This window comes from Tamandua tetradactyla, chromosome 23, assembly GCF_023851605.1.
Source record: "Tamandua tetradactyla isolate mTamTet1 chromosome 23, mTamTet1.pri, whole genome shotgun sequence".
In the NCBI taxonomy this organism is placed as follows: Eukaryota; Metazoa; Chordata; class Mammalia; order Pilosa; family Myrmecophagidae; genus Tamandua; species Tamandua tetradactyla.
The window spans coordinates 15,243,837-15,259,709 of NC_135349.1; the positions used below are offsets into that span (position 1 = coordinate 15,243,837).

The 15,873-nt window shown below is 39.6% G+C and overlaps 1 protein-coding gene and 1 long non-coding RNA gene across 8 annotated transcripts in view; one reads left to right on the forward strand and one right to left on the reverse strand.

Annotated features, from left to right (window-relative positions):
• The window catches only part of LOC143667146 (uncharacterized), a 30,285-nt gene extending 15,981 nt beyond the window's left edge, over positions 1-14,304 (reverse strand). The window contains exons 1-4 of one of the 4 annotated variants that reach the window (XR_013167894.1): positions 12,780-14,304; positions 8,104-8,176; positions 6,608-6,856; positions 41-269 (exon numbers count right to left, since the gene is read on the reverse strand). This is a non-coding gene — a long non-coding RNA (uncharacterized LOC143667146). Of the gene's footprint in view, positions 1-40; positions 270-3,666; positions 3,959-6,607; positions 6,857-8,032; positions 8,177-12,779 lie in introns of those variants that run through there. The other 3 variants (XR_013167897.1, XR_013167896.1, XR_013167895.1) reach the window with 3 other exon arrangements.
• Positions 1-15,873, forward strand: part of AUTS2 (activator of transcription and developmental regulator AUTS2) — a 1,196,629-nt gene that overhangs the window by 825,360 nt on the left and 355,396 nt on the right. The window lies entirely within an intron of this gene.

Sequence of the window (15,873 nt, forward strand, 5' to 3'; positions counted from 1 at the left end):
TGAAACCCACGCTCTTGGCAGCTTGCAAACCGTTACTTACATGTTCCTTTTCCAAGGCACAGTGGAGTGTTCTTCAGAAGCTTTGGAAAAAGCTGTTTCTCCAAAAGGAAGACAGGCACTGTCTACCTTCTGTGTGCTTTCCCTGCACTGGGAAGGAAGAGCTTTTCAGTCTGAGATGGTAAGGCAAGTTGGAGGTTTCTTCTTCTGTTCCATTCATCCCATGGAACCTTTGAGCCTGGGGCTTCTCATCATGACCATCTGCTTCTCCCCTATCGTGAAGGGCATGTCAGACCAGCTGCAATGTCCAGAGAACTATATCCCCGTGCTCCTATCCTCTCACCTCCTAGCAAAACACCTGTCCCTGCTTAGCCCTTCTGCTTCCAAGACTCCACCTGTAAAGGAGGCTAAAGATTGTTTGGGCTTTCCTGGGTTTGCAGGGGGTGCTTATGTTGCTTGGCATCTGTTGCCTATGTGGCTGACTTTCACAACACTTCAATCTTCGGTCACTCCAGCACAAGAGGGGGAAGCCTAGATAATGATAATGATGGTGATAACAATACCTAATGTTTATTGGGCATTAATTATGACCTAACACTATGTTAAGGGCCTTAAATCCATTGGTTGTTCCATTTAATACTGACACAAACCTAAGAGCGCCATACTATTATTATTCCCATTTTATGGATAAGGAAACAAAGCAAGGTTGAGTGATTTACCCAAGCACTCCTATTAAGTGGCAGAACCCAAATCTGGAAACAGCTTTCTGACTGGTGAGCTAGTCAGAAAAAGTCATAGCCAAACATGCTGCATCACAAAGACGTCTACCCTGGGGATGCCTCTGAGCAGAGAAACCTACTGCTCTGAAAGACGAGATTATTCTTTGCCACTCAATGGCCTCTGAAGATCAGTGTCAGTTAGTCAGGACCTTGGGACTCCAGCATTTGAGTGACATCTCATTTCTGTAGGAGGTTGGGGGGAGAATATCCTTTTTTCTTTCAATTGAAAAATAATAGATGATCATTGAAGAAAATTAGAAATTATCGACAGAAATTATAAGATGAAAGTAAAAACAACCCAAACTTCTAAATCCCTCAGACATAAACACTGTACACAGTGCAGTGCATCTCTTTCTAGTCTTTTTCCTCTCTGTGTGTGTTTAACAAATTCAGAGTAACATTTACATATAATTTGTATGCATTTTCTTTACTTGTAATAATAATACACTGGAAATAGCATTTTTCATGGATTATCTCCTCACTACTACTTTCAGTGGCAAATACTATTGTCCCTATTTTACTGATGGAAAAAAAATTGAACCTGAAAGAGATATAACTTATCCAAGATTAACTCTAGGATTTTTATTTCAGCTTCCCTTTGACTGTGATCACTTTCGATTTTAACAAAATTCTTTATGATTAGTATTTTTAATGGGTGACCACCACATTGACATATCAACCTGCTCTCCAATTTGGGGACCTTTAGGTGTGTGAAGTTGATGTATTTGATTAGTGCAGAGACTGAGAAGTACTTGGGTTCCAGTACCTGGATCTTGTTCTTACAGATGTGTGACTGTTCTTGGTGAGTTACTTTATGTCTCTGAACCTCATTCTCTTATACGTAAAAGTACTAAAGCCTCCACCCAGGGGGTTGCTATAAAGTTAAAAGAGGAAATGTATGCAAAGCATATTTCCTGGCCCTTAGTATGTGCTGACAGTAGCCATATAAATAATGTGTTATTAGGTTATTTCCTAACTCCATGATGAAATTTTTAAACATAAATTCTCAAAGATATTCCTACTCCTTTTTTTTTTTTGCAGAGTTACGTATTTAGATATAGATATACATATACATATACATATCCGAAAGACAAGGGCCTGCTAAATTGTATAAAAAATGTTAAATTGTGATGCATTATTTTTCTTCCCATGCATATTGAAAAATTATTTTCCAGACAGGAAAATGACAGTCCTCCAGAAATGAAGAAGTGTCTGCCTCTCCACAACCTTGCCAACATTGAGTATTAGCATTTACATTTTTTCTAATGTGATAGATGAAAAGAAATAATATCTCTTTTTAATTTGAAATCCATGTAGTATTAGTGAGGTCAAACATTTTTTCTCTGTGCCATTTATATTTCCTCTTCCATGAATTGACCTCTTTGCTATTGAAAGGAAGGCTGAGTCTCCCTGGGCTGACTGGAGAAAAGATGCTCCAGTGATAATTATCTAGGAGCCCTGGGGCAAGAAGTTGCTGTGGAGAGAATTAAGAGCCTCCGGGGACTATAAGGCAGCTACCAAGTAGGCTTCTTCCTAGGTTGGAGCAAGGCTTTCTGTGCAGCCAGCCTGCCATAAGTATTTGTCTATCTTTTTATTTGTTCTGTTAAGAAATATTATTAGTGTGGAGTTTTGAGAGGGGCTCTTCACATTCCGGTCAGGCCATTGCTTATCATTCTTTCAGGGTAGATGACAAGCAGGCCTGCTCAGCTTGGATTTTTTGCTCTGAGAGTTCCATAGGTCTACAGTGAAGTTGCTGTAGATCTTACCTGAGACTTTTACGACCCCTGCCATCCAGCCAGGAAGCTGTGACTGCTCCGTAACCTTCCTAGATTTAAATCTGTTGCCAGGTTCTCCTCGTAGTGTTACAGTGCAGCAGAGCCTATCCATACTGATGTCTTAATATCATTCTCCCCTTCTTGGATTTATGGGGTAAAATAAACCCTCTGCCATAGAAGTGCTTATTGATTACTGAAGTACATAATAAAGCTGAAGAATAAAGTAAGGCCAAGTAATCGGGCCTATTCCTCGGGAATGACTGCAAACCCTGGACTAGGCAGCCTCTGAAGGTTGCCTTCCACTTTGGAGCTAGCAGGCTCCCTTTTAATTAGTTGTCAAAATAGTAAGCCATAAATGATAGAAACCAGACATAAAGAGTATGTACTGTATGATTCCATTTATATGAAACTCTAGAAAATGCAAGATAATCTGTAGTGACAGGACGCAGATCAGTGGCTGCAGAGGGTGTTCTGTAGGGCACATGTAGAGGAGAAACAGGAAGGGAGGGTTGCAAAAGAGCATAAGGGAACTTTGGGGGTGATGGATATGTTCCCTATCTTAATGGTGGAGATGGTAAACATGTGAAAACTTATCAAATTCTGCATTTTAAATACATGCAGTTTTTTGTGGTCCTTTTTACCACAGTAAAGCCATTTAAAAGAATAGTAAGCAGTGTAAAGAGACCCTCCATGGTGGACTTTTTGCTAGAAAAATTTTTTCTTACTTTAGGAAGCTGTATTCTAAGGATCTTAAAGGAATTGTGAGATAAAATTTAACCTTCACATTTAAAATAAAGGGGATTTCAGAAGACTGAATGATACCATCAAAAATAAAATAAAAAGGCATAAAAATCAGGATAGCCCTCTCTCTCCTTCCCCTTTCTTTCCTACATCTGTACCTTAAAGGTGGCTTTTAATGTGTTTTTTTGTTGTTGTTAAAACAAAGGAAGCTGAGCCCTTTAGAAAATAGCATTAGTTCCTCCCCCCCCCCAACCTTTTCTGCCATTACATTTTCCCCACCCAGAGAGGTTCTATAGTGGAGAAATAAAAACTATTCCAAAATGTTGGCAGTCTCCAAAAGCGGACAGGCATTTTCGACACAAAGAGATGTTTGTTTTCCTTGCATTTTAACTCTTAATTTTTGACACAGTGGGGAACTCCAGCATGGCTGCCATTTAAAATGTAACAATGCCGGCTTGTTCTGATTGCCTCTGTCGCAGGGGTGTTGTGACTGGAGGCCAGGAGACAAAGCAAATGAGGCCAAAGACAGTGCCTGCTGCTGAGGTGCTGGTCCATTTTTCTGCGTTGGAATTAGTCTTTTTTTCCTGGCTAACTGCTTTTCTGGCCTGACAAGGAGTCACTCAGGGAGATTGAAGCTGGAATTTATACAACTTCTTTTCAGTCCCCCTGATTTTAATCAGAAATACACAATTATTCTTTCCCTCCAAATAGAGAAACTCAATCCCCATTTTAAATTCAATTATTGTAATTGCAGCATTCAGAAAAATAGCACATTCATTTTCTAATAAGATATTGTGGGTACCAAATTACTGCATATAGTATGTCAAAACAGGAAACTCGAGAAGGGCCGACCAGTGGGTGTTTTTATCTTGGCAATTTGTATTTTCTTACAGACAATTTATAGTAATCCTACCCTTCCTTATTTGTGAAAGAGAACACTGGGTTTTCAAGCCATCCTAAAAGAAAGACTGTTGTTAGGTACAATTTGATTTAGAATCCTAGTATTAATATGATGAATTCTAAGAGGAGCAAAAGTGAAAGCAGATTCCCCATAAAGAGAAGAAGGAAAAGGAATCGGTTTTTGGATCCTTTGTAATAGCAGGCCGAGGTGTCTCTCGAACAACCTCCTAACATTTGTAAATCAGTTTGCCTTCAGCTATATTTACATTCCTTTAGCTCAGCATTTAACTATACTGCATTTTAAAAACAAAAAGCAAAATTTTTGGTGGGAAGTTTAGGATATGGCCATTGTCTCAGCTCAGTGAACACCGTTTTCCCTCTTCCTATTCAATTTCAATTACTTTAGTTGACTTGAAGTGAGTCCATTGTAAAAAGAAATATTTTAGGCTGTTGAGTTTCCTGATTTTCTTAAAGGAGTAACCTTAAGATCTGATTTGTCAATGTATAGGACAAATGTACATTTTCTAAGGATTTACTTTTACTGATAAATTATTTCCATGACTTTCTCATGGACATGTTCAGCCACCACCAATTTCAAACACCTTTACTTCATTCCACCAACCATTGTATATTTCTTGCTCACCTTAATTAAACACTTTCTATGACTTTTTCCTTGGGTACTTTGCTAATGTAAATTGTGAATTCATTCTTTCACATATATTTGTTGAGCAAGTACTAAGAGCGACGTTCAGGAAGTATAGGATATGAGCAAAATCTGCGATGCATTCAGGGAAGCTAGTCACAGTATTAGAAGCACTGGGAACTGAAAGCTGAACTATAGCCAGAGAAGCCAAAAGAGGCAGTGATAGTGCTAAAACACTGAAAATATTTCATATGGAAGTGGAAACGCACATTCCTAAAGTAGTAGAAGTAGTCTGCTGAGTTGAGTGCCTACTAAATGCCAGACACTTGAGTTATCATCTCAACCAATCTTCAGTTTTGCAGTTAACTTACCAAAGTTAATACCCTGGAAAGTTTTGTCTCTTCCCAAGGGTTATGCTGATGGTTGATTGGTTAGGTCAATCCTTGCATTTAAATAATCTCTGTGTGAAAGTCTATCCAAATATCTCCTATTTCTGACTGGTCAGAATCTCTGAATAAATTCCAAAATAGCTGGCTTCCTAGTTGCACCAATAACCACTTTGTGGTTTTGTTATCCATTTTATTTATCTATTTATTTATTTTGCCACTTTGAATTTAAGTGAACATCTTAATATGTCAAAGCCCATAAGTAATTATTATACTATGTATAATTTACAATAGACTCCAAATCTTTTAACTGTGCATTTTACTTTAGTCTCTATACACAGATTAGTAACTACTATTTGACTGAAAAATAAGCCTAAAATATATCCACAAAAATAAAATAAAATGTGCAAGAATCTAAATGAACTCAGAAAATTTAACTCTAAAATATCTTGCCTTGTTGGTATTTTATCAGTGAAGTAAAACCATTAGTTACTAGTAAAATTTCTGTTGTTCTCTTCTTTGAGAGTGAATGATAGTTTCTGGCTTTGTTTGTTTCAGCCATTGTTTATGTTTTTATATAGCATAGAATCAGGTCTTCAAACAACTCCCAAACATAAGTCCTTGCAGTATATGATTTCTCCTCTGATGCAAAATACAATCCCACATTTAAATAACTATTAAGTTACCTGATTTTTGTGTGTGATATAGTTTTCATGGAAAGAATTGGAAAAAATAAAAGTGTTGATATTTTTTCTGGTTGCTTTCAAAAGCTGAACCCATTTCAGTCTCAGAGACACCCTATGGAATATGTATTGTCCCCATATACAGGTACAAAGTGGACTCCGATATTTCCCAAGACTGCAGGGTTGTTAAATAGAGGGGTCATATTTTGAACCTGGTCCAACTAACTAAAACCCTCAGAATTATTGGGCATTTCCTGTGTGCCAGGTAAGGTGCCAGGTCCCTCCATATAAGGGAGAGCTTTCTGGTGTAGAGTAGAAATGTGGCTGGCTGACTGGATGCATTGCTGCAAAACGTCATTACAGCCTCTTCTCAGGTTCAGCGTGCCTCTTATTTTACCCTCTGCCAACCAGTCATTCAGAAAAGCATTTTCAAGTAGTTTCTTCGTGAAGTGTGCTTGAAAAAGTGAGATGGCATCATGTACTAAGAACATGAACTTCAAACAAAAGAACTGGGTTCAAGTACTGTCTCTGTCTTTGGAAGCCTTAATTTCTCATGCCTAAAATGGAAGTGTGGTAATAGTTCCCTCCCAGGACTGTTGTCAGGATTCATTTTTAATGAATGCCAGCTGTTGATTGGCACAGAAAAAAATGCTGTGAGATCATTCCAATGGAGAATCCAAAAGATTGAAGGCAGAGCCCCTACCTGAATGAATCATGTTGCAGAGCTAAGATGTGAAAATGTGCTCCAGGAACCAGGCCTTTCCAAATAGCCCAGAGATGCCCTGCTGCCCTGGGTCTCCCTCTCTCTCCGTCATGTTGCCCGGGGTGGACATTGTCCCTTTGGAGGGAATTGAATCATGGAGGTGTCACTTAGCATGGAGAGCAGGAACTGCATTCAGTGACTCACTACCATAAGTGCTGGAAGGAAGAATGGTTGCAGCAGCTCCATTACCTGGGAAAAAAGAACTCAGAGTTACAAGCACTTTAAGAAAGATGCTTTCACTTCGAGTGTTGGAGAAAATAGAACAATTACCAATTGAAGGCAAAGTGGATGAAAAAAACACCTCTGTTCATACAACCCTGATCATATAATCTATTCAGATTCATTCTGCCTTCCTGAAGGGGATTCAAGCCAGACGTCTGTTCTTGCTGGCTGCACCATTCTTTCCCCAGGTTAGAGCACTCCATGACTACCTGAGTTCTCAAATAAAGACAGACATTTCCAGCTCCAAGAGGAGATTTCTCAAAGGACTAGAGCACCACAGGCAGCATCAGATATGTGGAAGGAGGGAAGAAGGCAGGAAGGAATCCATAAATCATCAAAATGTTATTGAGCATCCTTTGGTGTCTTCAAGACTAGCTAGGCCCTGTGACGATTCCAGAGACAACCAGGCAACTCTGTAAGGAGCTCACCATCTGCCTGAGGAGCAAGGCATATCTGGGAAATCAGTGAGGAATTACATCAAATCTAAACTAGAGCATGTTTGATTTCTAGCACCTGACACACAGTCACATAAAAATTAAATTTAAAAAAAAAAAAAGAGACTCGGTCTTTGTTTAAGAATGAATGAGTATCTAACATCTATTGAGTGCTTCCTGTGTGGCAGGTGCTGTTCTAAGTCTTTTTATTTTTATGTATTTATTATACACTTTTATTACATAAATATTTATTAACTTCATGCTCTTGACAACCCTATGAAGTAAATACCGTCAGTAGTCCCGTTTTATAAGATGATGAAACTGAGGCATAGAGAGGTTAGTTACTTGCCAGAGGTCTGACAGATCATACATGGTAGAGCCAGGACTTGAACCCAGGGAATCTGGCTTTTACAGTTGTGTATGAAGGAGAATAATATGGTCTTTTCAAGAACTTGTTGGTATTTTGGTTCAGACTGAAAGAACAGCTATGCTTTGTCATCTCCCTCTCCGGCTTCAGCTTACTTGAATCTTAAAAACCCTCCTCCCCTTTCAGAACTGGTACCAGCTCAGACCCACCCTCTGTGGTTCAGCCCCCACCTCCCGCCAGTCCTGCCAGGCTGGCCTCTCGTTTGTAATTTCTCTTACCGAGCACATTTCTAAACGAGGACGATTGCTTCGCTTTAAGGACATACAAATGGCTTGCCCTCACCTGTCAAGCATGATCCTTGTATTTTACCAGGCCCATTATGAACGCAATCTTTCTGTCGAAAATTTGCATACCTCCTTTCTTGAAAAGTAATGACAGCAATTTCTTTCCCTCCGCTCACTTTCTGAGTGTCTCATTTAACGGCACCTGTGAAACCGACAGGCGCAGAGATGAGAAGTGAAAGAGAGCAGTTGATTAAATCATCATCAAGTCGGGCCTCAGAAAGTCAATTCTGCTTGCCGTCTGCAATGATATCCTTTTATCTTAAAGTAATGAGCTATGGCACTTTTGCATCGGGTAATGCGATAAGTTCTATTAGCATGTTCCATTTGCCTCACAAGCAAGGGCAAGTCATTTTAGCTAGCTCATATCACTGCAATCAAAGCAATTGGCTTCCCAGGCAGAGAAGAAAGGGAAAAGGCTCAGGGTGATTTCTATGGATCACAACACAGCGGAAAAAATAGACTCTTGTATTATTTTAACCCATAACATACTTTTCCTTTTTAACCATCAGCAAATTTGGGTTTTATTAGCTCACACAGGACTCCAAAAAGAACCAGGCTTCAGTTGAAGCAAACCTGGGGGTCTCAGACCCCATCCAAAGGCACAGCAACTGTGGTAGAGAAAGGGACAATTGAGCATTCCAGGGGGTCACAGATAGAACACTGCTGAAAAAAATCACCCAGAATATCTCCCTGATTATAACACTGTGCTCTCATAATAAACTCTTCCTTCACACCGTCTTCAAAGTCATTTGCAATAGCTCCCCAGGCAGGTACAGATTAAAGCTATTGATGACTTAGAATCAGTAAATCAGTGACAAAGAGGCAAAGAAAAGAATCTGTTGCTTCAGCTTAAAAGAGACCGTTTACAAATCACTGGGTCCTAGACGGTCAGTTTTACCATTGGACAAGAAATTCATTTTTCTGACTTTGGCAGCCATCAAGGCTATGGGCTCTTGGTTTTAAGTAAATTTCATCTTTGGGGTTTATGTATGTTTATACTTGGCAAAATGTGACTTCCTTTCTTCTAAGGGGGAAAAATGCTGATTCTCCAAAGATTTGTGAAATCTCTACTTCTTTCCCCACTTCCAAAACCCCAACAACATTTTAATGAACTAAGTGGAAATTTACAACATACGGATTGTTTTATGAAATATACCTGGATTTTATAAAAAATTCTTAGTGACAAAAAGGAAAAATAAATATATTGCAAGCTAACTTATGAGCTTTAAAACTTCAGGTTTGGGCAACTGGATTTCTGTCACTATATTTATACTTCTAATGAGCAGTCAGAATGAGCCCAGCACATAGTAGTCTCTTTTAAAAATATTTATTGAGTGAAAGTGTCTGATCATTGCAGACACCCGGGGTGGTTGGGGATGGGGGGCAGAACAAGAAGTGTTCATTGTTCCCTTACCCCCCTCAGAGTACAGTGGTTTAGCTCTGGCCAGTTCATGCTAAGAACTTGCATAAATATGAGATTCTGAGAACTCCCTATATAGAAATGACAGGTTATCGGAACAGAATTGCACGGGCTGTAGCACTTTCCAAATAAGTTTACACTCTTTTGTACCTCCTGAACAGCTGAAGCCTAGTGGACTTTTTGTCGTTTTCAAATATGCCGAAAGTTTTATCCTTATCTTTTTTTTTTCCCTTATCTCTTATACTATTCTTTGGAAGACAGATCTTTTAATTAGGCTTTCATTTTATCTGAGCTATTTTATTTAATCAGGCACAGTGATTGTTGAGATGCCAGTGACATCATATTACAGCCAGTAAAAACCTCAAGCCATTTTCAAGATTAACAAGTTCTACTTTTTATTTCTGTGGCCCCAATCACTTTACATTTCACTTGAAATCCGAAAACAGTATGACAGCAGTATAAACAATGTGAAGTGAGAGCTTTGTGGGTTAAGAGACAGCATCAGAACTGCCCATGTGGCACAAAGCGGCTGCCCATTTTTGCCTGTTCAAGGGATTGGGCATATGAGAAGATGATGGTGGATGTGTTTTTAGACACCATGTTGCTACCTTAGTTCTTTAAATAAGAAAATAAGTGTCATGTTTTCTGCAGGTGGCTTCTTCTGAAATTACTTTTAGATGAGGGATATCTTTACAGTTTTTAGATAATGCACCTGCCCCAAGGGGTAATCTATTTGTTTTGTCACCAGCAAAGTTAAATTGTACTTGATGTTAGACACTGTGGTTTACAAGTTAGGGTTCTCCCTCATTTTCCTCTCATTTCCTTTTAAGCAGTTTGAAGAATAAAATAACTTTGTTCAGCAGTGGTGTTCAGCCTTGACATCTTTGGTGGCAATGATAAATGGATTTGAGATACGAAATAACTGTTCCAGCAAGGTCCATTGAGCAGAATAGAGAGCATTGCCCTCCTCAATGTCATTGTATGTGATATATTCAATGATTGCTACTTTCTGCTTAAGAATGCATTCCATCATCAGGTACCTACAATTCCATCTTGTTCCTACATTCTGAATAAGGCAAAGAAAATGTCACAGACCTTGACTTATTTTGATTTGGGCTAGAATCTTAGAACATAGAAATTGAAATCCCCAACTGGAAATTGTAATGTTTACTTTTGAGAAAGTATACAGAATCATTTAACCCATCTTTTCTGGGCCCCAACTCTAAACTCCGCTAACAGTTCTAACTCTGCCCAGTATGTTGAAGCATAATCCCATTATATTAAGCAGCCAAGTTAGTCAATGTTTCTGTGCTTTTTCTCTTTGGAATTGCTTACCTTTTAGATAATAGTTTGCTTATATTGCATGGAATCAGCCACAATTCTAAACAATTCTGAGGAAGGAGGAGATTGATTTATCAATATGATTATCTACTCTGTCCCAAGGTCTGAAGATACAAAGATGATGAGCAAAGCACTGCCCTTACCTACATGGAGCTCACTCTCCAGTAGGAAAGACCTTGTGGCAAACAATTAAAATACAGTTTTGTGAAGGATGGAGATGGAAGCAATTAATTCTGTCTAGAAGAATGTTGGAAGACTCAGAAGTTACTGAGTTTTCAGGTTAGGTAGAAACTTGGGAGAATAGAAATCCAGGGAGAGGGAATTGTTAAATGCAAGGATAGCAGTGGGGATGTGGAATGGGGATGTGACTAAATGTGAGTGGTTTGACTGAAGCAAGGGATGTCTGAGGGTAGTGCTACTCAAAGTGTGGACTCAGACCAAAGCCAGGCCGTGAGCATTCGTAACTGATTGGTGGTGAGGTTAGTATGGCAGTTGAGAGTAAGCTTTTGGAAACTCTCATAGCAAGTCCATAGATTAATTTTACATGGGTTGAATCTAATAATTTAACAGTTATATTCCATATGTTTTTCTTTTTCATTTTTCTAGTGATTTATTTTTTCTTGTATTTTACAAAAGTATTCATCCACAAGGTATTGGAAATTTAAGAAAATAGAACAACAAAAAATAGGTCCTTTACCACAGAAAGCTTGAGAAGCAAGCTTTGTTTGGGGGAAGTGTAAGGAAATGTAGTTGGAAGCAGAAAGTGAAGAGGCTTCATTGTCCTATATGCCCTGGGAAGTTTCATGATCAAAGTGACTTAGAAAATTCACTCTGGTCACTAGAGACTTAGATTAGGAAAGAAAGAAACAAGAACTCCTGGAAAGCAGTGACTAGCCTCTTGAAATAAAATCTTGAAGTAAGGCCATGGCTGTGGAGATAGAAAAGATTTAGAAAGTGGAGTTGATATGAAAGTGAGAGAGTAAAAGAAGTTTGCTCAAAGATGGAGTCAAGGATAATAAAACTCTTCACTTATGCAGTTGAGTGAAAGCATAGTGAATGTTTTTAATCAAAAACAGCATGGGAGAGGACCAGGACTGGGGTGAGAAAAGGTGCTGAGCCTGGATTTAAATGGATACTTGAGTCTGGGGTATTTACAGGGTTTAGGGAGAGGAAGTACAGCAAACAGAAACATATTAACACTAGTAAACATCATCTATGCACACTATGCACTATGCACTGACTTAGCTTTTTACATGATTAACAGATTTTATTCTCACCATCTTATGCTATTGTTAGCCACATTTTACAAATGAGTAAACTGAGACACAGGCAGTTTAAGTAACTTGCCCAGAGTCACACGGCTGGCAAATGGAGATTTTGTGAACTCTGCATATAAATGGTAGATGGAACCAAGGGATTAGTTGAGGACTCCCCTGGAAATCATATAGAAACAATAGAACTGCAAGTGCAACTCTGGGGAGACAGTGACATTAAAGAATATACAGAAAAGGAAGGGCCATTAAAAGATACTAGAAAAGAACGCTATTGGTAAATGTGTACAAAGGGAAAGATTCCAGCATGTTCAAGCGGAAACGATCTAAATATCCAGCACTAGGGAATTTTTTTATTAGATTATGTTACAAGCACAGTGCAGCCTTTTTAAAGATATTGCAGGGCAAAATTTATTGATTATATTAAAATATTTGACACGTTCTGTGGAGAAAAAAAAGCAAGTTACAAAATAAGAGGAAGTCATTTTTCTTTTTTTAAGTAGTGTCTATGAAGGGTGGGAAGGATTATATATGTTCCCTTAAAAAAAAAAGCTTGGAAGAATGGTACATATATGTTAACAGTATTTACCTATGGATAGTAGGTTTATAGATGATTTTTTAAACATGTTCAAGAAACGTGTATTAATTTTTAAAAGGAGAAAATATCAGGTGGGTGGATTCATCATTTGAAGAATTTAGGTGATGGTACTTACTTGGGTAAAGTAAAATGCCTCCAACTTTTCATTTCTCATTTGTGAAATTAGAGGGGAAGAGAAGGTAAGGGTGAAGTTGCGTTGTGGGTATGTTGAAATGGCTGGCGGGTACTCAGGTTAAGTAATCCCTTTCGAATTCTGCATTAGAGCATATGGCTTGGCATTCCTGGCTCCTGTTCCTTCCTTTTGTCTTTGAGGGCTTGAGGTCATGTCTTTGTCTGCAGAATAAGTGACCAAGAATTCTTCCCCGTCTAGGGTGGAAGGGCTATTTGTGCCTTTAGATTTCTTGCTTTTAAAATGGAGGAAAATATTTTCTCCTTTTCATAAAGGACTTTGAAATCTTGTCTTGGAGATACTCTGTCACCTCAAGCTGGTAGTTAGTGTGCAACCTGTTTGCTAATAAACCAAAGCAAGACCCCGATGTCAAAATGCTTAAAGTGGTCAAATCAGCTGGGACCCCGTTTGTGCGTTTGACATGCCTTTTCCATTTCCCAGGCTCATGCAGAACATAAACCTGAGTCAGGAGGTGGTTCAGTGTGAACTCTCATAAATTGGAGTGGGTATCTAGGGATTGGGGAGCAGACACTTCTTCTTTCAACCTTTGAAGACCAAGAATCATTTGGCCCGAAATCCACAACATATTGAACTTGGAGCCTGAAAGCTGTACAGTGTATTAAATGCGAATTTGAGGCCATGAATTCTACCCACACTGACTCTATAAAACAGCCTCCCTTTTTCATCAAGCAGGCCCATAAACTGCTGCCAGCGAAGCAGAAAGACTCCTTAGGACTGTGGCTCTCTTTCCGTCTGGGGTTGTCAACAAACCCCCTTTATGAGTGGAATAGACCTCTTGTATGTGTCGAGCTTCTGGCTTTTTACAGAGTGTGTTAGGAGCCAGCCTAGGCAAATGTTAGACGCTGTTTGCTGAGTGCATTTATTGCCTTTGCATAATTTATGAGCCGGAGGGGTTGACCATCATTCATCTCTGCCAGGGGCTGGCACTCGAGGCTCCAGAGAGCAGAGCTGTAAATTGGATGGTGCGCTCCTGCTGAGCTCACGGCAAAGTCCTCGGGTCAGTATGGGAATTTAATACCAGAAATGGAACTGTTTTCTCAGCGCACCATGTGGGCCCCAGCGCAGCAGAGACTGTGTTGGCAGACTCCGCGACTGGCCTCGCCGAGGAGCTGTCACTCACCCGGCATGTTGTGCAGGGAGCCTGAGCATTTTTAATCGGCTTGGCATCCGTGCTGCTTCCATAATGGATACCAGTAGGTCTCAGTTCTTCACCATATGCTTAACTCTGGAGACAAGGTGCTTCTGGGTATATCAGTAATTACTTGATGCAGAATTAAGTGGACCTTGAAATTAGAACTGGACTGTTGGAAAGCAGGAAGCTTAACACTTTGATAGAAATAACCATTCCCGGGGACATACTGCTGTTAGGATTTGGGGCCGGAGGGTTCTTTTCCAACTCCGTACTCCCTCTCTCCCCTGCACACCAGATCCTTGGGGATGTGGGCAAATGCTGTGCCACAGCCTTCAGCTGTCATTGATTACCTCACAAAGAGAGCTGTGAATATCTGGGAAAATGAGCCTCCCTGGCAGAATGCTCTTCTCTCTTCTACACCCCTCCTGATTCATGCTCTGTCATTCTTGAAAATATGCCCGGAACTTAGGAACTTCAAGGAGGGTTTAATTAAAGGCAGTGGAGAAATCACAATCAGAACACTAATGTTCTTCATCCCTCCTGTTCTAGGTCTGCAGAGTCTTTATCTCGACCATTTTCCTCCTTAGCTTATTATATTAACTTTGACTTATTACAATAGGCCAAAGAGTTCAGGCAAAAGAATGTAAATGTAGACAAATCTGAGATCAGAAACTTGGTTGAAAATAATGCATTAGTACTTGATTAAATTGCTGTCACTAAAAATCTGATAACACTATGGCATTGGGGAGCCAGTGGGAGAAGAAGTTGTGACCATCTAGTCTATTATAAGGCTGTGATACCTTAGTCTGAAAAGAGGAAGCAGTCTCCAAACTGTGCTTTAAAATAGCAAGGTATTTATTTAAATGGGTGTTTTCTTTCTTTTAATTGAAAGCACTATTATAGTGGCTTAAAGGATAAGGTAACATTGTTTTCAGAACAGAAAAGTCCAAAAGTAGTCTGTTCAGTGACTCAACTAGTGTCAGGCCTTTTCTTCCCCTTTGCTTCACTGTCTTGTTTTTTTATTTTGGCTTTTCCCTCAATTTTTTGCAAGATGGCTGCCGCAGATCTAAGCATTACATCCTTGCAGTCGTGTTGAAAGACAAGAAGCAGGGGGCTCCTGATTTCCTCCTTTTATCAAGGAGAGAAAGAAGTTTTCCAGAATCCTTAGCAGACATTTCCTCAATTCTCACTGACTGAAAATGGGTTTTATGGTCACTCTTAGCTTCAAAGGAAATTGGAAAAGAGAGTATCTGGCATTTTCAACCTCAAAATGTCAGGAGAAGGTGCAGATTAGCAAGAAGGAGGTGGTGAAAGGCTATGGGTATCTAGCCAGCAGTGCCTGCCCTACAAGCAAATTTATTTCCTCTTTCTGTTCATAGCTACATCAATTCCCATGTCCAGGTGGCCGAAATAAAAATCCCTGGCATCATCCTAGACTCATACCTCTTACTTGCTTCCCATATCCAAGTGTTACCGAGTCCTGTTAGTCTACCTTCAGAATTGCTCTGTCATCTGTTTTCCTCCCTTTCCCAAGCAATGGCACCATTTTGGATTAGACAGTGTTTTGGTTGTCAAACTGCTCTGCCTGTGACCTATCTCTTTTCCCACAGGTACCCATTCTCCTCCACCCCCCGGGAAGAGAATTCTTCCTGGAGTACAGCTCAGAACACACCACATCTCTACTCGGTGTGCGTGTTCTACCTCTGTCTCCACTGCTGAACTGAAAACTGTTTTAGGGATGACCCTATATCTTGTTTGTCTAAGGATTATCATGTCTAAAGGTGAATGAATGAATGTATTTATCAGCAGAGCATTCACTTTAGCAAAACACAGTATGGTGCCATTGTTTTATCCACAATAAGAAAAGAAAACATTCTTTTTTAAAAA